Source organism: Mandrillus leucophaeus, unplaced genomic scaffold (genome assembly GCF_000951045.1).
Source record: "Mandrillus leucophaeus isolate KB7577 unplaced genomic scaffold, Mleu.le_1.0 Scaffold8, whole genome shotgun sequence".
Taxonomy (NCBI): Eukaryota; Metazoa; Chordata; class Mammalia; order Primates; family Cercopithecidae; genus Mandrillus; species Mandrillus leucophaeus.
Window position 1 is genome coordinate 2,709,694 of NW_012108696.1, and position 17,859 is coordinate 2,727,552.

The following is a 17,859-nucleotide window of genomic DNA, read 5'->3' on the forward strand; positions in this document are numbered from 1 at the left end:
CGGTCCTGGCGCCCCGCACAAAAGATGACAGCGTGGGTGGCCCCGGCCGGGCCCTTTTATCACCCAGGACAACCCTCAGCGTATTATTATTATTATTATTTAAAGAAAGCAAGAAAAAGAAAAAAGACCCCAGTACCTGGGTAACCCCCGCCTGCGTTTCTGGCCCTTTGGGCGCCAGAGGGGCTAAGGGGAAGCCCTCCAGCTGGACACCCAGGGATGCCCCCTAAATGCCTATCATTGCTCCTGCGCTGCCCCCACCCCCGGTCAACCTGCTGTGCCTTGGTGGCTTCCAAACTTGCCCCCCGTACGTACCCGAAACCCCACCCCCCCCATAAGCATATGCAATCTGGATTTTAGAAAAAAAACGTCTTGCTATGCAACGGCAGCCTCCACGAGTCTCCCCGTCCCTCCCCCTTCCAGCCTGATCGCCATCTCGAACGAAGCCCCTGCTCTAGAGAAATGAATTGAGGAGTTGCTTCCGCTGAGACCCCTTTTCTGCGTCCCCCGTGGACATCCCCGTGGGAGCTGGGGACGGACTCGCTCTGAAATCTGCTTGACCTGGGGTCTGCCAGGGCCCAGGTCTGCGCTCAGTGGTGGCCATGACAATCAGGCAGGACGGGGTCTCTGTCCACCTGGGCACGGTGGAAGTTTTTTAGAGGCATGTTTTCCGCCCCTGGGGGCAGTGGAGGCATGGACTGCTTTTGGGTGCATCCCATCTGTTTGCTTGGGGGAGGATGCTTGTGTTTTAATAATTCAGCAGCACCTTGTGGGGAAGTGTTCCCCGAGTTGTGAAACTAGTGAGAAGGTGGTTCAGCTTCGTGGAGCCCGGTGATCCTGTCATATGTGAAGAGCGTCTTTTTCCATGTGTTTCTGGCTGGGGCATGTATTCAGCAAGTTGCTTTGGGTCCCACCGGGTGCCTGCACTGTCTTGGGATCTCTGGATACTGGGCTGCATTCAAGGGATCGGTGCCCTGCCCCACCCCTCTGCCTCAATGGCCATTTATCAGAATCTCCCCGGGCTGGAGAATGCTCCTAAAAACAGCACCAGTCCTAAAGCAGGCTCATTAGACGACTCCTATGGGCTTTTATCACTGCCGTTCGAGAGCTAATGACTCCCCTAATTCCCCAATAATAGCTTCCTTATGAGCCACCAGGAGGGTTTGTCAACACACGGGGTCAGCCTTCTCCTGCAGCCCCTGCTGACGCAGTGGGCAGCCTCTCTCCTCTTTGCAGTTTATGTTTTGAAACCCTGAAGGTCGGAGTGTAAAGCCGTGGTAGAGTCAACTTCTGTCTGAGCCGAGGATTTCTGGGACTTGCCAGCCTCGTCTCCGTGTGTCTGATTGGACACCTGGCAGGTCCGGGCGCTCCCCCTCCTTGAGCCGGCGACACCAGGACGGGTCAGACCGTCCTGGCCTAGAGGAGGTCACCGCTGGGGAGGAAAAGAGGGTGACGGAGATTCTGCCGCACAGATGGGTGTCTGTGTGCAGGCTGTTCTGGTGGAAGCGTGTACTGTGTCAGGAGCTGCGGGTGCCTGCGTGTGCACGTGTGTGTTTAGTTGCTGAGACTTGAAATATATATGTCGTGGTAACAATCGGTTTGTTCGCATTTTCTAACCTTTTCTTCTTTGGGGAGGGAGCTGCTAACAAGATGTTAACTACTGGCGCTTAAAGGTATAACTGATCAGCCACCGCACAGCACCCCGCCTGGCCTTTGTTGTACTTTTCTGTCTTGTGGAAGAGACCCTTCCTCAGCCTCCTGCCGTGTCTTCAGTCCCTGTCCGTCCTGCAGGAGCCCTCTGGGGGCGGTCAGGGGTCGCCCTCTGTGTCCTTCTCTCCCGCCTGACCACTCTGCCTGTGCTTTAATTCCTAATTGCTCTGTCTCCTCTGCTGGTTTCCTGCCCCTGTTTGTCCTATGCCCCGCCCACTCCCCCGATGAGCTGGGGAGGAGCCTCAGCTCCAGGGAAGCCATCTGTCCTCGGTTCCATCTGACACCTGTGGGGACGGTCCTTGCGGTCATGCGTTCACCTGGTCTGGGCTGCTGGGTTTTGAGTGCCGAGTGCCATGCCGGGACAGGTTGGGAGGAGTCCCTGGCTCCTGTGGGTTTAGAGTGTGGTGGGGGAAAGGGTGAGCTGGCTGCCCAGGGCCTGGTCACAGCTGGAATGGTGGTGTGCAGTCCGCTGCCCTCGGACCCAGCTCAGGGAGCAGGCAGGACGAGGCAAGGCTGTTGAGGGCCTGAGGTGCATTCATAGGTGGCTTTGTTCCCTGGATCGGGGAGCGGAATTGGGGGTTCAGAGCTGGGTGACCTTGAGCCAGTCACTTGCTGAGTAACAAAGCAGGTCAGGGGGCACTAAACCTTTCCGAGCCCACTGGGCGGGAGGGGACGGAGAGCAGATGAATGGGGTGGGGGCTGGCGGAGGGCTCCGCAAGCCTGTGCTGGTCACCACCATGACAGATCGGCCGTCCTCATCCACAGCTTCACTCTGGGCTCCTGGCTCAGCTCCAGGGACCTGCCATGAGGCAGCTTGGTGGGGCCTTCAGACGCCACAGCCCTCCCCCTTCCTGCCCCAGGAGCCTCTGCTCCTGGCTTAGGATGCCGGACAGGAGAGCAGGGGCCCAGCCTGAGCTCCGTTCTCATCTGGTGGTCTTGGTGACATCTCTGGGTCTCTGCCCTCGGTTCCATGCCCCACACAGGCTTCAGAGTTGGAGAGACCTGGATTCAGATCCCTGCTCTGAGGCGGTCACTTCCCCTCTCTGGTCCTCGCTCTCTTCATCTGTAAAACGAGTGTAATGGGAACACCTTCCTCCCAGGTGGTTGTGAGGATCAAAGCGGGTAAAAGACACTGAAGCTTGCAGGGCGCCAGGAGCTCTGAGTTCAGAGCCGGTTTATTACATGGCAGGATCCTGCTGCCCCACTGGGGTCTCCCCACCTCTGCCCTGTCCACGTTCTGAGCTGGGACATTCCATGGCGGGGCTGTCCTGGGCACTGTAGGATGAATGTGGGCAATATCCATGACTGCCACCCACCAGATGCTAGTAGCAGTGTCCCCTAAGCTGTAGCAACCCAAAATGTCCCCTGGAAAGCACTGTCACCCCCCCAGTGAGAACCTTGGACTTGGCCTTCAGCCCTGCAGCAGCTCATGGTGTGCTGTGACTGTGATGGGCCTCAGCTCCCTTTCTGTCCTCCCCACTCACCCTTTAGCAGTGAGTGACTCCTATTTGCAAACTGTGTCCCGGCCACACTCCTCACCTGGTTGTTCAGGTTCTCCGCGACTGTCTTTCTGCCCTTCCAGGGTGGCAGCTTCCACCTGAGAGGAGAGGAGTCCCCCACAGGGTCCCCTGCACTCCATGCATCTGGCCTCTGAGCTCCGGGTCTTCCTGGGCTGCTCTCTGGCCTCTGAGCTCTGGCAGGTCCTTGCCCAGGCTTGCTTGGCTGCCCCCAGAGGTGGCATTTCCATACCCTCCCAGTCACCATAGCCTTGACCTGTCGATTTGCCGGACCGTTTTCTTTAAATCCATTTTAGAATGACGCACCTCTTTGATCTTGGCCTCTTCCTGAACAGTAATGTCCCCAAAGTTGTGGGACGTTAATGTGCTAGTTGGACATACTTTTATGTATGTATGCATGTATGTATGCATGTATGTATGTATTTATTTTGAGACAGAATCTCGCTCTGTCACCCAGGCTGGAGTGCAGTGGCTCAATCTCAGCTCACTACAAGTGCTGCCTCCCGGGTTCAAGTGATTCTTCAGCCTCAGCCTCCCCAGTAGCTGGGATTACAGGCACCTGCCACCATGCCCGGCTAACTTTTGTATTTTTAGTAGACACAGGATTTCACCATGTTGGCCAGGCTGGTCTCAAACTCCTGACCTCCAGTGATCCGCCTGCCTCAGCCTCCCAAAGTGCTGGGACTACAGGTGTGAGCAACTATGCTTGGCCAAGTTGCACATACTTTTACTAACCGTGTTCAAATGAGCTTAACCTCTATATTGAAAAAAAGGAAATGTGTATCTTCCCAAATATTGAGGCGGGAGTGGATTGACAAATTGATGTTTTTTGGTTTTCGGACGAATTGATTTTCAAGCTCACTCCCCGCGTGACTTGGCCTGTTCTTGGATGCTGGGCTTGATTAGATCTGGGTCCGTCCATTCCCTGCTGCTCCCTCGAGGAGCTCGGAAAATGGCCTTCCCTGTAGGGGCGGGGAACATGGGAAGTCTCTACCTCCTGCTTAGTTCTGCTGTGAACCTAAAACTGCTCCCTAAAACAAAGTATATTAAAAACAAAATAACTGGCCGGGTGCAGTGGCTCACGCCTATAATCCCAGCACTTTGGGAGGCTGAGGCGGGCAGATCACGTGAGGTCAGGAGTTCGAGAGCAGCCTGGCCAACATGGTGAAACCTCATCTCTACAAAAATAAAAAAAATTAACTGGGCATGGCGGTACACACCTGTAGTCCCAGCTACTTGGGAAGCTGAGACAGGAGAATTATGCCAAGATCCTCCACTACACTCCAGCCTGGGTGACAGGGCAAGACTCCGTCTCAAAAAAATAAATAAAATAAAATAAAATAAAATAAAATAAATGGCCAGGTGTGGTGGCTCACACCTGTTATCCCAGAACTTTGGGAGGACAAGGCGGGACGATCACCTGAGGTCTGGAGTTTGAGACCAGCCTGGCCAACATGGTGAAATCCCATCTCTACAAAAATACAAAAATCAGCTGGGCGTGGTGGTGGGCGCCTGTAGTCCCAGCTACTTGGGACGTGGGGGCACGAGAATCTCTGGAACCTGGGAGGCAGAGGCTGCGGTGAGCCGAGATCACACCACTGCACTCCAGTCTGGGAGACAGAGTGAGACTGTCTCAAAAAAAAAAAAAAAAAAAAAAAAAGGTAGTCACACGAGTAAAAACCAAAACAAACAAAAGATCTTCCTCTGCTCAGAACCTTCCGGTGGCTTCCTATTGCCCTTGGGAAAAATTCCAGGCCCTTTCACGTGGCCCCTTCGCTCTGTCATCTGTGGCCTTGTCCTTCCTTTCCTCCCGCTCTCCCTCCTGCGCCTGTTCCTTTCCTGGCACAGCCACCTTCCCTGCCCGCCCTTCCCTTCCCCAGGACCTGTGCACTTGCGGTGCCCACTACCTGGGGCTCTTTCCACCCAGCGGGCTCCTTGTCACTCCAGTCGCCTCCCTTCCCTGCTTCTCCTTCTTTGCATGTCACATGATCAGAGCTGGGTATTAATCTGTTTGTGTATCTGTTTGTCTCATCTACTAGGGCAGGGGCTTTTTCTGGAAGGGCCAGACAGTAAATATTGTCGGCTTTGTAAGCCAGAGGTCATCTCTGTCCAGACCGCTCTGCTTTGCTGTTGTAGCAAGAAAGCTCCCATGGGCAAGTGTGCCTGTGTTTCAATAAAACTTTATTTATGGACACAAACATGTGAATTCCATGCAATTTTTACATTATGAGACATTTTTCTTCTTTTGCTTTTTTTTTTTTTTTTTTTTTGCAACCACGAAAAGATGTCAAAACCATTCTTAGACTGCAGGCTGTACAAAAACAGGTGGCAGGCAGGACTGAACCTGTGGGTTGCAGTTTGCAAATACCTGGCTAGGGTGTGAGTGTCACACTGTGGAAAGCTATGGAAACGTCAGCCTTGCGACCCCCTAAGATGTAGGGCAGCTCCTGGGACATGTTGGGTGTTCAGTAGACATTCCTTGTTGAATGAATGAATTTTTTTTTTTTTTTTTGAGACAGAGTTTTGGTCTGTGGCCCAGACTGGAGTGCAGTGGGCTGATCTTGGCTCACCGCAACCTCCACCTCCCGGGTTCAAGCAATTCTCTTGCCTCAGCCTCTCAAGTAGCTGGGATTACAGGTGCCTGCCACCATGCCCGGCTAATGTTTGTATTTTTAGTAGAGATGGGATTGCGCCATGTTGGCCAGTCTGGTCTCCAGCTTCTGACCTCAGGGCATCTGCCCGTCTTGGCCTCCCAGAGTGCTTGGATTACAGGTGTGACCCACCGTGCCCAGCCTGAGTGTGAATTTGTATCTTCCCAACTTAAAAGCATTTAGAGTCATAGACTTAAAAAAAATATGGGTCATGGCCAGGTGTGGTGGCTCACGCCTGTAATCCCAGCACTTTGGGAGGCTGAGGCGGGTGGATCACGTGCGGTCAGGGGTTCGAGACTACCCTGACCAACGTGGAGAAACCCTGTCTCTACTAAAAATACAAAATTAGCCGGCGTGGTGGTACATGCCTGTAATCCCAGTTGCTCAGGAGGCTGAGGCAGGAGAATTGCTTGAACCCGGGAGGCGGAGGTTGTGGTGAGCTGAGATCGTGTCACTGCACTCCAGCCTGAGCAACAAGAGGGAAATTCAGTCTCAAAAAAAAAAAAAAGTAGGGGGAGTGTCATGGGTAATTTCAAGGATCCTTAAAACTGCAGGAATGTAAGAAAATGTGATGCTGACATCCACCCAGACAGCCTCACCATAAAGGAGGAAAAAAGCAGCTACGAACCGTGTAGGTTGGGGGAACACTTCACTGTTTGAGACACTCTTGCTGTGGGGTTCACACGGCCGCCTTTCTGTTACAACTCACCAAGTGTCAGAAGCACGTCGAGTCGTGTACTCGGCCCAAGGAGTTCAGTGTGACCTGGCAGGAACTGAGGTTTTGTTTAAAAGGAAGACGGCATTGCACAATTTCACAAGGCTTTTGTTTTGTAAGCATCCGAACTCTCCTCATTACCAATACTAGCGCCCCCGATGGGAGGGGCGGGGAGTCGCAGATGGTGGTTTCTTCCAGCCCTGAGCACAGGGAGACTCATGAGCGAGGTGGCTGAGCCGGTGCAGAGCTCAGCTTTGTAGAGTGAGTGGATAGGTGCCCGTCGGTGGCCATCGTGCGGTCAGTGGCCGAGTGGGGGACTGTGCCCGGCCACACTTCCTTTGTCTCACTCTTCTCCCGGCTGACAGGCGTTTTCTGAGCCAAGTAGGTCTCTGGCATCTTAAATTTGGGCCTGTCCCAGGAACGTTCTGACTTGTCAAGAAACCGTACCGTTAATTTACGGTCATGCTTTCTTTCCTTGATTGAAATAAACAATCTGGAGAGGCTTGCTCAGAATTTCTTGGCTTTCAAAAGTGGCCTTTTTTTCTTTTCTTTTTTTTTTTTTGCTTGCCCTCTGTCTCTCCCTGCTTCTCTGGCTCTGCCTCCCTTCCCCCTTTCTTTTCTTTCTTTATCCACCTCAGCGATCTCAGCGAACACGAGGGGATGGATGACAAGTTTGTGTCCAGCCATCTCTGCCACGCTGGCGGGCTGTACCTCCTTGGCAGTGGCCGAGCGCGAAGTTGCTCTGTGGCTCTGGACTGGGATCGTGTGTGTTCGGTGGACAAAGGCTGAGAATCCCGAGGCCGACTGCCAATGGCTGCTGCACCCCGAGACCCCGAGGGCTCTCAGTTGCACAGTGACAGTCACTCACGCAGACCTGGCCCTGTTTGCCGGTAGGCGCGACCACTGTTGCATTTTTCAGACAAGCCCGGGCGACCCGCTGTGAAAACGTCGGCTGAGGGCACAGTGGCAGGATTGCCCCCGGCACAGACCTCCCTTCAGCATTCATAGCTGGACCCCAGTGATGGCACCTTGTGGGCTGCCAGCAGTGGCAGTGGGCCTGTTTTTGTTTCGGTGGCTGCCCTAGTCTCCAGGGAGGGAACGTGGAGACGGATGATTTGTGTAAGATCAGCCGGCCGTGGATTCAGAATCGCTCTTTGTGTGATGGGTCCCAGGGGTCCCTTTTGACCACAGAGCCGGCCTGAAACTACCCGCGGGTGCCGCGGACCCCTCGATCACGGCGGGTTGGAAATGGGCTGTGTCCTCAGCCCGGACTCCAGACTGCAGCGTGTCTGGGCAGCAGCCTGGAAGCTGGCCAGCCCGGGCGCCCCTGGGAACAGCACTTGACATGCTGGCTGGGTGTCCCGAGTGAGGGGCGCCACCCTGGGCTCCCTGGGATGTGAGCAGGACCCGAGCCAGGCTCCTGGACCGGGACAGTCGCGTCATGTTGCCGTCGTCCCCTTCCTGCAGCATCTCCATACTCTCCTAAAATCCCATCTGTCAGACGGTGTTGGCTGGAGGCAGAGCGGGCCTCCTGTCTTGCTGTCGGGCTGCATGGAGCTGATTATCTTGCTCAGGAGAGAGAGGATTGCCGTCTCTAGCATGCACTTGGGTCAAGCCCCTGGAATTTCAACTCCTATTCACTGCTCTATTCCAACTGCTTCCCTCAGGAAGGGTGGGGACGAGGTGGAGGAAGTCGCTCTCCTGACACCCCTAGAACATAAGGCATCTTGGCCGGGCGCAGTGGCTCACGCCTGTCATCCCAGCACTTTGGGAGGCCGAGGAGGGTGGATCACCTGAAGTCAGGAGTTCGAGACCAGCCTGGTCAACGTGGTGAAACCCCATCTCTACTAAAAATACAAAAAATAGCCGGGCGTGGTGGTGCGTGCCTGTTATCTCAGCTACTCGGAAGGCTGAGGGAGGAGAATCACTTGAACCTGGGAGGCAGAGGTTGCAGTGAGCCAAGGTCGCACCACTGCACTCCAGCCTGCACAATGTAGTGAGACTCTGTCTCAAAACAAACAAACAAACAAAAAAAAACAAAAAAATAAAAGAACATAAGGCATCTCATGTTACTGTCTGTCTGGGCTGGAGTTGGTGGAAGCCACAGAATTTTCTTGGCCCCTCCAACCACGGGTGTCCTGTGTACCCCAAAGGCAGAGCAGAGCCTTCTTCTCAGCCAGAGTCCAAAGGGCAGCTGCGTTAATCGAAACAACTCCTGTGCACTTCTGAGCCTGTCACTGGCCCAGGGAGGGAAGAGGGATGGGCTGCAGTGAGCGGGTGTGGTCAAGCCCAGGCTGGTGTGTGATCACTGGGAGCTGGGGCGGCATGGCTGTGGTGGTGCCACACCCTGGGTCCCTCTGAGTGGGTTTGCATTGTCCAACTCCGCCTGACAGTTGTCAGATGCATGCGTGCCTGGTCAGGGGCACAGGGTGGCCAGATGACCAGCGTCTCCTGCCCGCAGTGCCTCTTGGTGGAAGGAGATGGAAAAGAACTGCCAAGAGGGGTAGAAACCAAGCCTGGAGGCCGGATGGCTGTAACCCAGCACTGTGGGAGGCCAAGGTGGGAGGATTGGTGGAGGCCAGGAGTCCAAGACCAGCAAGGGCAACGTGGCGAGACCCCATCTCTACAAAAATTAGAAAAAATTTGCCAGATATGGTGGCTGTGTCTGTAGTCCCAGCTCCTCAGGAGGCTGAGGCGGGAGGATCGCTTGAGCCCAGGAGTTTGAGCCTACAGTGAGCCATGATTACATCACTGCTCTCCAGCCTGGGCAACAGAGCAAGACCATATCTCAAAAAAAACCCCAAAAAACCAAGCCCGGGGAAGCACAGGGCAGGGCAGGGAGGCTTCCCAGAGGAACTGCTGTTTGCGCAGAGCCTTGTCCACTGTGGGAACTGTCACAGATGACTGTGAGCTTGGGAGCAGAGGAAGTAGCGAGGGGGATTTGGGGGTGTGGCCTGGGAGACCCGAGAGGGGATGGGGTCAGGGTGAAGTCCGCCTGGCACGCTGTAGGCAGCCGGGTACCCAGGCTCTGGGGTGTCTCTAGAGGCGTCCCCCGAACCAGTGTGATCATGGGTACACGAGGCAGCAGGCAGCCCTGTCCTCGAGGAGCTCAGAGTCTAGTTGGCAAGTGTAGAAGCCATTCCTGTCACCAGGGAGAGCCACCTCACAGTTGCCCAACCATTGGCTTCAGTGTGCTGGCCAGGTTCTGAGTTTTCTAGGACAGCCTCTCTTAGAGATGATCCTGCCATTTAAAAAAATACATATTTTTATGGAGATACCATTCACGTGCTATAAAATTCATCTTTTTAAAGTATACAGTTTAGGCTGGGCACAGTGGCTCATGCCTGCAATCCTAGCACTTTGGGAGGCTGAGGTGGGCAGATCTCTTGAGGTCAGGAGTTTGAGACCAGCCTGGGCAAAATGGTGAAACCCCATCTCTACTAAAAACACAAAAAAATTAGCCGGGCGTACTGGTGCATGTCCGTAGTCCTAGCTACCTGGGAGGCTGGGGCATGAGAATCGCTTGAACTCAGGCAGTGGAGGCTCTGGTGAGCTGAGATCAGGCCACTGCACTCCAGCATGGGTGACAGAGCAAGACCTTGTCTCAAAAAAAAAAAAAAAAAGATATGATTTAGTGGCTTTTAGTACATTCACACAGTTGTGCAGCCATCACCACTATCATATGTTAGAACATTTCTATTATTACACAAAGGCACTCTGTCTCCACCAGCGGTCACTCTCCATCCCCTCCCCCATCTATTGGTACCCACACATCTCTTTCCTGTCTCTGGATCGACGTGTCCTGAACATTTCATAGAAATGGAGTCACACACTGTGCGGCCTGTTGTGTCTGGCTTCTCTCGGTGGGCATGATATTCTCAAGGTGTATCTACGCGTGGTGTGTGTCAGAGCCTCTTCCCTTTTCTTTCTTTTTGTTTTTTTTTGAAATGGAGTCTCACTCTGTCACCCAGGCTGAAGTGCAGTGGCATGATCTCGGCTCACCTCAACCTCCGCCTCCTGGGTTCAAGCGATTCTCCTACCTCAGCCTCCTGGGTAGCTGGGATTACAGGCATCCACCACCACACCCGGCTAATTTTTGTATCTTTAATAGAGACGGGGTTTCACCACGTTGGCCAGGCTGGTCTCGAACTCCTGGCCTCAAGAAATCGGCCTGCCTTGGCCTCCCAAAGTGCTGGGATGACAGGCGTGAGCCACTGCTCCAGGCCCGTCTTGTCCCTGTTCATGGCTGCGTTCTATTCCCCTGTGCGGGAGGGCCCTGGTTTGGTTTCCATTGATCTCAGTGGGCATTTAAGTTGTTTCTCATTTTTTCAGCCCCATCCTCTCCCCAGTCTGTGGCAAAGCTCAGAGATTCCTGTGCTGCACCATGCAGACTGTGGACTGAGCCGGCCCCCGGGCAGAGACAGCTTAGAAACCATTTGTGGGGCTGTCTTAGGGGCAGGGGTGGGGCAGGATCAGTTTGGTGGAGGCTGGGCCGTGGCTAGGCTTCGAGGCGCAGTGGCCGGGCGGGCCTGCAGGGGTGCAGAGGTGCCCTGTGAGGCCACAGGGTCTGGGCTCCAGGTCATTAGTGGTGAGACCAGGCCACGGGCCTCCTCTCTCTGCTCTGCCCTGCGTCTAGCCTGAGCTGGCCTGCCCTGGCAGGGACCTCGCCGTGCAGCCACAGGGCCCTTGTGTCTCTGCTCCATGGGGCAGCGTGGCCCCAGCTGACCACAGCTCTGACTCACTCTCTGCTTTGTCCTGTAAGGTCACCCCTGGTGAGCAGCACCCCTGATTCCACCACACCAGGGCCCGACGGCTGTCCTGTCCCTCACCGTCCCTTTGTTGGTGTTGCCTCGCTGTCTGGTTGGCTATGCCAGCCTCCCTGAGGGGCTTTGAGAGAAGATGGCGGGGCCTTTCTTCCCCAGAGCCACTCCCACGAGTCCAGCCTGGGGCTCCCGTGAATCCAGCCTGGGGCTCCCGTGAATCCAGCCTGGGGTTCCCGCAAATCCAGCCAGGGGCTCCCGCAAATCCAGCCTGGGGTTGGAGAGCACGCTGCTCCCTCGGTCACTTCCCTTCACTGGTCTGGGGCCTGATCACAGCCCGGACAGGGTTGGGCGCCTTAGGAGGTGGCCACCGAGTTCTAAGTGTGTCCCTGGGGCCCAGCAGCCTCCACCTGGACATGCCCCCAGGGGGTTAAAGGGGTAAGTGAGTGCCCCCCTACCATGCTGGGCCTCTTGGGAGTGCAGGTGGGTTCTCCAGGGGAGCAGGTGACACTGCCAGGCACGGGTGGTACTGAATGGTCATCCCAGTGCCAAGCCCCACCTCTTCCCACCTCTTCTGTGGTGCTCTCCCTGTGGGAACAGTGACGTGCCTGGGGACTGTCGCCTGCTCTCCCCTGACAGAGGATGTGGGTGACCTGGGATGCCCCATGAGTACCCCAGGGGCTGCTGATGAACATGGGAAGACCTCATGGCAGGGGGGCGGTCACGTAACTAAACACTACCAAGTGTCATGTGGTGAAGGTGGACCCCTGCCTCACACCATGGCCAAAAGCCAACCCCACACGTAGCAGAGATCAGAACATGTTACTAAAATGATTACAAAACCTCTAGAAGAGCCAGGTGCTGTGACTCACGCCTGTAATCTGAGCACTTTGGGAGGCCGAGGTGGGCGGATCACCTGAGGAGGTCAGGAGTTTGAGACCAGCCTGGCCAACATGGAGAAACCCCATCTCTACTAAAAAATACAAAAATTAGCCGGACGTGGTGGTGCAGGCCTGTAATCACAGCTACTTGGAGGCTGAGGCGGGAGAATTGCTTGAACCTGGGAAATGGAGGCTGCAGTGAGCCAAGATTGTACCTCTGTACTCCAGCCTGGGCAGCACAGTGAGATTCTGTCTCAAAAAAAAAAAGAAAAAAAAAGAAAAAAAGCCAGACACAGTGGCACATGCCTGTAATCCCAGCTACTTGGGAGGCTGAGGTAAAAGAATCTCTTGAAACTGGGAGGCGGAGGTTGCAGTGAGCCAAGATCGCACCACTGTGCTCCAGCCTGGGTGACAAGAGCAAGACTCTGTCTCAAAAAAAAAAAAAAAAAGAAAAAAAAGAAAAGCCTCTAGAAGAAAACCTGTATGTAAAATGATGTATTTCCTCTTTTAAAAAAAAATTAAAATTATTTTTATGTTTTTAGTGGTTTGTCTGTATAACCAAAAGTGATATTCATTCGTTCGTTCTCTTTCTTTTTTTCTTTCTTTCGTTCGTTCTTTCGTTCTTTTCTTTCTTTCTTTCTTTCTTTCTTTTCTTTCTCTTTCTTTTTCTTTCTTCCTTTCCTTTCTCTCTTCTCTCTTCTCTCTTCTCTTCTCTTCTTTCTTTGTGGTGGAGTCTCACTCTGTCAACCAGGCTGGAGTGCACTGGCGAGATCTCGGCTCACTGCAACCTCCACCTCCCGGGTTCAAGTGATTCTCCTGTCTCAGCCTCCCGAGTAGCTGTAACTACAGGCGCCAGCCACCACGCCCAGCTAATTTTTGTATTTTTAGTGGAGACAGAGTTTCACCATGTTGGCCAGGCTGGTGTCGAACTTCTGACTTCGTGATCTGCCTGCCTTGGCCTCCCAAGGTGCTGGGATGACAGGCGTGAGCCACCATGCCTGGCCTAAAAGTGATGTATTTTCTAAGGCAGCGCTGTCCAGTGAGGATGCAGAGCAAGCCCGTGTTTCTGAATTTTCTGGTAGCTGAGTTAAAAGGTGAAGGGGGGGGGAAATTAATTATAATAGCATGTGGTATTGAACCCAGTATACCCCATTTTATCATTTCAACATGTATTCATCCTCAAAACTGTTGGTGAGATGTTTCACACTGCTTTTTCTTTTTCTTTTTTTTTGGGGAGTGCTGTCTTTGACATTCATTGTGTAATTTCCTTGAGAGGTGGCCCTTTCTGGTTGATAATTTGGGGAGGGCCCTGGCCCCGGATGCACCCAGCGTGATGCCAACCCGATGCTATAGATAGGGGCCTGGTGCTTAGTGGACCAGAGCCCACGCCCCTTCCTCTCACCCTCCTATTCCTGCCCCCGCCTACCCCGGGCAGGACTTATGGCTCTGACGGTGTCTGGCTGGAGAAATGAGACACACCTGACATTCACCAGCAATGGCAGGAGACGCCGTGGCAGGTGCGGCTGAAGGAGAGCCAGGCTGTCTGGCAGTGGTCCTGGGCTTATCCTCCCTTTGGGCCCTCGCCCACAGCCTCTTGCCTTTGCCAGGGAGCACTGAACCATGGACTGGTCCTGGGGACCAAGGGGTCCTGGTGGCCCAACCCGGGCAGCACCTCTGGCATCGCAACTGGTGGGAAGGCGCGGGGCTGGCGGGGCTTAGCTGCTTGGCGCTGAGGAGGTGTTTCCGGGAAGAGAACGGCAGGAAGTTGGAATGCTTATTTGGCTGTAGGAAAGCCCAGGAGAGAGACTTGTGGATCAACACAGGTCAGGAATAACATCCTATAGCCACAGGCAGCTTCAAAGGGCTTGAGCTATCAGGGCAGGATTGCGGGAGGATTTGCAGCAGGGAGGATGGGCACCCGGAGACCTGCTACCCACGCACCTAGCCTGCTGGGCTCAGATCCACCTCTCCGGGGTCTGTGCCTTTATTTCCAAAGTTGGGATGGTTCTACAGGTCCCGCTTCAAGGCTGGGTGAGGTTAACTGAGTTACCATGCAAAAAACCTTTAGTGAAGTAGTTCTCACCCCAGGGGCAATTCTGTCTCTTAAGGGACACCTGGCCATAGCTGGGGACATTTGTGATGGTCAGGATTTAGGAGTGCTCCTGGTGTGGGGTGGGTGGAGGGCAAGGACACTGCTCAGCACCCTGCTGTGCCCCGGGCAGTGTCATCCCAGGGAAGGCTCCAGGCCAGTGTCCGCTGAGCGGAGGCTGAGGCCCGAATCCAGAGCGGCGCTGGCCAGGTGGGCCCCGGGAGGTCACAGTAATGATTTTTCTCTGGGTTTGTTTCTTTTCTTGACTGTGAATAGAGGTGTTGCACTAGAAGTTTCTAAAATCTTTTTCCATTCCAAGATAGCTTAGGGTTTATGCTGCTCTTCATATTTGTGCTGGAAAGGAATTTACGTGGAAGTGATCATAAAGCAACTTGAAAATAATAGTTTTTGCGGCCTCTTTATTATAATGGGGCAGCCAGGTGGGTTGACCGGGGTTTTATGGGCCAGGAAGCAGGCGTGGAGGTTTCTGGGGGAAGCTGGACCCGAGGCAGCGTTGGCCCCAAGACCAGGACTCTGCGTCTCTCCTGTTCCAGCCTGTTCCGTACGCCTCGTCAGGTTTTCTGCTCCGGTGAACTTGGAGTTTATTGGGGAGTGACAGATCCAGAGAACACGTCCCTTTGCTGCGTGGTGCCACTCAGGCCCTCGGGAGGGCTAGGGGTGTGACTGTGGGTCTTGCAAATGTGCTCCTCTTGATGAGAAGGATCTGGTTACATTTCGTGCCCTTGGGCTGTCCCCTGGCTCAGGCAGAGGTGTCCCTGCTACAACCCCCACCCACTTCACAGGGTACCAGATGCCACTGCCTAGGAGTTACTAACGTACCTGGGGGTCTGGCACCTGCTCCGTGAAACGCGAGGTCTCCCTGTACTAATTAATCTGGACTTTAGCCAAAGGGAGGGCTGCAGCCTTTGGGATCTGCCAGGCTGCAGTGGCTGTTACCCCCACAAGGTTCCTAGAGGGATGTTCATTAGAAAAATCATTCATTTTGTGGTATAAAAATCAGCAGTGACAGGCTGGGTGCAGTGGCTCCTGCCTGTAATCCCAGCACTTTGGGAGGCCAAGGCGGGCAGATCACCTGAGGTCAGGAGTTCGAGACCAGCCTGGGCAACATGGTGAAACCCCGTCTCAACTAAAAATACAAAAATTAGCCGGGTGTGGTGGCAGGCACCTGCAGTCCCAGTTACTTGGGAGGCTGAGGCAGGAGAATCTCTTGAGCCTGGGAAGTGGATCTTGCAGTGAGCCGAGATTGCGCCACTGCACTCCAGCCTGGGCAACAGAGCGAGACACAGTCTCTTAAAAAAAAAAAAAAATCAACAATGAGTGAAGTGGAAACAAAACAATACAAGCTGTTGTCATCTCCAATGAGCTTCCAAGGTCTCTGCTCCATCCATGTGGATGTTTGGGAGGGGCCCTCTGTGGGCTCCAGGGGGCTGGTTTAGAGGTGGTAGAATGTTCTAGCTCTATCAGGCCGGGACTCCCAGCTGGTGACCTGTGATGCCGCCGGGTGACAGACAGGCAGAGGGTCCTGCTGTGCAGGCTGGGGCGGCCGGAGGCTTGGAGCTGAGTGTTGTGAGGATGGAATCAAGGGAGCTGGCCCCCGTTCGCTGTGCTGGGGTGAGAGGCGGGTGTGAGCATGGCAGGAGGCTTTGGGGGCCGAATGTGCAGTGGAAGCCAGGATGGTAAGCGGGTGAGCCCGTGCTGGAACGCAGACCCGCCTTCACTGCCCCCAGCATTGGGCGATGACCGCTTATCCTGTGGGCCGATGGTTTTGCTCTGAGCCTCAGCACAGGCTCCAGGAGCACAGCCTGGGAGCGCGGATTGGGACTGTCGGTCTCTGGCCAAGGCTGTGTGCGTCTCAGGAAGCCGCCCCGGCAACCGGCCTCCGCCTCTGTGCTCTGTACCCACCGTCTCCCGGTTCTTCCTCGCTGTCTGGGCCGGGAGCAGCCCAGAAGAGAAACTGGATCTCTTTTCAGCCTGAGCTTCTCCTTTAGCCTGAGCAGAAAGAGGTCCTCTTTGGAAGGAGCTCCCCAGCCCGGCTTGGATTGGTCCCCTCTCGAGTGCCCCGGGGAAGCAGTGACGGATTGAGGACTTGGTCCTGGTCCGACCTGCAGTGGGGGCTGTGACGGGGTCCTGATGTGCCCATGTGCCATGGCACTCGCCAGGGGCCGGCATATCTGCGGTCTCCCGGGGGTTTCATGGGCCACATCCGGGGCAGCGCTTGGTTTGGAGTCTAGAGCCAGAGGCTGGCGTGGGACCTGAGTTCACGAACTCTGTCAGTGCCACTGACTTGGGGCAGTGTCTCCGTGTACCTCGCTGTGGGGCGATGGCAAGAGTACACGGGTAATGGTCACTGAGCGCTGGCCATGGGGGCTCTCGATCCTGGCTGCCAAGTAGAAGCTTCATGGGTGCTCTTCACGGTCAGCTGACTCTGCTGTCCCCGATAGCAGAAGACAGCGGAGGCACCTGCCCCCTGCCATGGCAGGTCGGCAGGCACAGAGAAGGGTTTGGGAGGCTGTGTCCTCCAGCGTCTCCATGTTTACTGTGCCAGGTCAGGTGCTGAGGAGCCAGCGGGGAAGACATGAGGACCGGAGAGAGCCTGGATGAGGGCCCTCGAGGAGTGGCGCTGCTTTAGCTGGGGGAGCAGGGAGGGCCTCTCCCAGCAGGCGACATTCAGACCAAGACCTCTGAGCGACTCACAGCTGCCCACCTTTGCAGGATTTGGGACAAGAGCGCTCCAAAGGAAGTGCAGGCAGCACGTGCAGAGGCCCCGAGGCGGAACGAGGCGCAGCTCATTGAGCTGGCAGGAGCAGAGGCTGGCGCAGCAGTGCCTGCTGTCTAGTCAGCCGTGAGGGGCAAGGGCTGGAGGCACTGCTGTCAGAGATTTATGCCTTTGTGTGTGTGTGTGTGTGTGTGTGTGTGTGTGTGTGACGGAGTCTTGCTCTGTCGCCTAGGCTAGAGTGCAATGGCACGATCTCTGCTCACTGCAACCTCTGCGTCCTGGGTTCAAGCGATTCTCCTGCCTCAGCCTCCTGAGTAGCTGAGATTACAGGTGCCTGCCACTACGCCCAGCTGATTTTTGTGTTTTTAGTAGAGATGGGGTTTCGTCATATTGCCCAGACTGGTCTTGAGCTCCTGACCTCAGGTGATCTGCTCGCCTTGGCCTTGTAAGAGTTAAAGAGGAAAGAAACATGAAACGCGGCTGGCAGTTAAAGACAAGTTTTCTTTAGTTAAAACCTGAGAGGCGCTCCTGGCTGATTGTGGTCAGGAGCGCTTTCTCCTGTAGACTAAGAGGATATATTGGTTTTGGGGTGAGGGCTTATCACAAGCTTGAAATGTTTGTGTATGGGGAGAAGTTTGTGGCAGGGCTGGAGTCTGTCTGGGAGGAGGGGAGGTTATCTTCCTGGCCGGCGGGGGGGCTGTCTCGGGGCTAGCCTGTCTCTGGCTGGGGAGAAGTTTGTGATGTTTCTGGCTGGAGATGTTATCTGTGGTTGATGGTCATGCTGATCTTTTTTTTTTTTTTT

The 17,859-nt window shown here is 54.8% G+C and overlaps 1 long non-coding RNA gene across 1 annotated transcript; it reads left to right on the top strand.

The window, feature by feature from the left end:
* Nucleotides 1-114: 114 nt before the first annotated feature.
* LOC105530044 lies at nucleotides 115-1,591 on the top strand. The gene is made up of 2 exons (XR_001004596.1): nucleotides 115-304; nucleotides 1,234-1,591. It is a non-coding gene; the product is annotated as an uncharacterized LOC105530044 (long non-coding RNA).
* The last annotated feature ends 16,268 nt before the right edge of the window (nucleotides 1,592-17,859 follow it).